The following is a 3270-nucleotide window of genomic DNA, read 5'->3' on the forward strand; positions in this document are numbered from 1 at the left end:
CCAAGGTGATTTCGCCTTCAATAAGGACTTAATCCACTAATCTTGAAAGATTATTACAACCAACGTCTAAGAGAAGGATCTCTTAGTCCTCTCAAGTATACAGACTGCGCAGAGTCACTTGAGGAATTAAAACAATTGAGGTAAAGACAGAAATTGTAATCTAGAGTGCTTCTAGGATAAAGCAAGTATTACAGCAATTAGAGCAGATAAGAAGTTTCACGTTATCAGAAAAAGCTCGTGAAAGATTAGAGAGAGAGTAGAGTAATTCTGTGCGTTCAGGTGTCTCTCAATGAGGTTCGTCATTCTTTATATAGAGGTGAAAAACGACCGTTTGTAGTAATGGCAGATATTTAGTCTTGATGAGAGTTTAATGCCATAACTTCGTTGTTTCTTGCCAGAACAAGTTTGTCTCCCTGAATAACTTCTTTCCAAAAATAGTTTCTTTCCATTTGAAGTTGAAGTTGCCGTTACTCTTTCTGGATAAGGAAATCCATTGTCAGAGTCTGCGTTACTCTGTTAATCTGAGATCTTGAGTTGTGGCTTCAGAGCTTCTGATACTCCTGATCTTTTAGATTTTCAGTGTTGTCTTCAGATGATGTTGAGAGCTTCTGGAATTCTGATATACCGTTGCTCAGAGTCAGAACTTCTAGAGCGCGCTTCTTCTTCAGATGTTTCTGATATTCTGATATGCTGTTTTGCTCAGAGTCAGAACTTCTAGAGCGTGTTTCTACTTCAGATGCTTCTGATCTTCTGGTAATTTGTATCTGATTTGATTCTGTATCTGATGACGCGGCCAGATTCCTTTCTTCTTGTTTAGAGTCCTGCACACTTAGAAACTTTTCGTTAGAGTGCCATTTTTGGTTTCATCCTTTATCATCAAAATCTTGGAATCTGTTGTAGAACTATTTTTGTTCTTACAATCTCCCCCTTTTTGATGATGACAAAACAAACTCAAATGACAGATGAAACATTCAAAATTAAGAGTTTATTAGATCAGATAGAAGTGTGCTCCCCCTGAGATAGGCTAGGGAGTTCAGACGTTCTTACCAGAGCTTCCAAGCAATGAAGTTTCTCGATACCTTTCTGCAATTTCTTAAGTCAAGTGTTAGATAGATTTATTTTAGAGAATAGAATGTTTGCAGAGTGCTTAGGGCATTAGGCAATTTTTCATCAGAGCTATTTGATTTCTCCCCCTTTTTGTCAGAATCAAAAAGACTTAAACGAAATACTAAGAAGGAAGAAAAATATATAGATATATTCAGATTAGAGAAAAAAAACATCAGAGACAAGAACAAGCAAAGCAACAAGCAACAAAAAAATCCTAAGTGCCTAAGGGTTGGGAGGAGGAGGCATTCTCTGAAGCAGTTGAGTCAGCAGATTCTGGATGTTGGCGTTGACTGTGTCCTGTTGATCCAATCTGGCTCGGACTTCTTTTTTCTCTTTCTGAAGCTCCTCAAGGATCTTGAGAACCAGAGGGGCAAAAGTAGAGGACTCCCCCTGAGTCAGAGCATTCTGTTCTTCAGCGGCTTTAGCTTCAGCTTCAGCAGCAGCCTTTGCTTCAGCTTCAGTAGCAGCAGCAGCATCAGCTAGAGCTTTGGCTTCAGCTTCCCGTACCCTTTGAATTTCTTCTTGTCTTTCTCTTTCTTCTTCTTTCCTTCTGGCTTCTTCCTCAGCTTCTCTGGCTAAGCGCTCCTGTAGTCTTGCCTCAGCGTCTCTGATAAAGTCGTTTCTGACTTGCTCAGAGATGTGCTTCAGCTTAAAGGCCTCATATGTCATCCAGCCAATGACTTTGTTCCAGTGTGTCCTAACAGAGTCAGGATCATCACTGATACCCGAGTTGATGGTCAGAGACTTGACCTTTTCAACTGATGCTCCTGCAAACAGCATAATTGCTTCCTCTAGGGTTGGCAGGGAATGTTCTGGTTCAGATGGTTGAGGTGGAGAGTTTGGAGGGCTTAGGTTGAGAGTTGGAGGTTCAGCGGAAGTGTTTGGAGGGGTAATGTCAAAGGTATTGAGGTCAGAGGGTTGAACTTCAGATGGAGTGACGGACGGTGGTGAAGTTACTTCAGGTTCAGGTGGAGGTTGTTGTGGTTGTTGTGAATCACGGTTTAGAGTTTGAAGTTGGGCTAGAGTGGGAGAAGCGGGGTCAGAGGGTTCTGTGTCAGAAGAAATGACAAAGTAGGGAGGTGATTCTGGGGCTGAGGATGAGGAAGTGGTTTGATTCATTTCTTCAGCTTCAGTTATGGGTAAGGAGGTATTGGCAAGGTTGAATTTTGGTAGTGGTTGAGATGTTCTAGTTGTTGAAGGAGGGGTTTCAGATGTGGTGTAGAGGGGTGTTGGTAGAGGAATAGACGAAGCAAGTTGCTGTATAGAGGGAGCGGGAGAGGCATACTTACCAGAAGACTCTTGTAGAGGTGTTGGAGGTCTTGATTCAGAGGATTCCCCTAGCTTCACTTTCTTCGCCTTCGATGTCTTCTCAGATGGACCTCTTTTAAACCTCAAGAAGTCTGGAGCTGAATCTGGCAGTTCGCTCAATCTGAATTCTGAGATGTCCACTCCTTCATCCTTTAGACGTTGGAGATAGTGGAGAATTGCTTCTTTGGGTTCTTCCTTGTAGAACATACAGAGACCATTGGGAATTTTCTTCTGATCTTTTAAGGCTTCCCATGAGGTGTCCAGAGTAGGTTTAACATTGATCTTCTCCAGAATCCCCATGCTCTTTAGATTCCTGGAGTTCAGAGGCCTTCCGGTTTCTATTGCCAAGTCTTCCATGAGTCTGTGTTTTACCAGATGGTCCACGAGACCATTTTTTATCAGCACATCCGAGAGGAGTCTTCCCAGAGGAATGTAAGTTCTGGGTTTCATGTTATTCCTGGTTTCCCGTACAGAATCTCTGAGGTATTTGAAGAGGAGTGCTGGGAGGCAAAGCTTCAGACCTTTATGAATACAATACAGAATACATTTCTGATCTGTATTGATGTAATCTGATGAGTTTGATGCTGGGCGATGATGAATAGTTCCCAGAATGATTTTGAGCCAGACCCGGAGATTCTGATGTAGTTCCTTGTTCTTTGAGGGGTTGCCTTCTGTGTTTAGTTTGAAGATTGTGGGGTTGATTTCATGAGCAATGTATTTCGCCCTGGGATTTATGTTGTAAATTCTTCTTCCTCCAGCTTTTTCCATGTTCAGCAAAGCAACGATTGACTTTTTAGTTATCACAATTTTTACACCCAAAACGTAGGAGACGATGAAATGATCGTCAGCATCAGC

Source organism: Lathyrus oleraceus, chromosome 3, assembly GCF_024323335.1.
Source record: "Lathyrus oleraceus cultivar Zhongwan6 chromosome 3, CAAS_Psat_ZW6_1.0, whole genome shotgun sequence".
Classification (NCBI taxonomy): domain Eukaryota; kingdom Viridiplantae; phylum Streptophyta; class Magnoliopsida; order Fabales; family Fabaceae; genus Lathyrus; species Lathyrus oleraceus.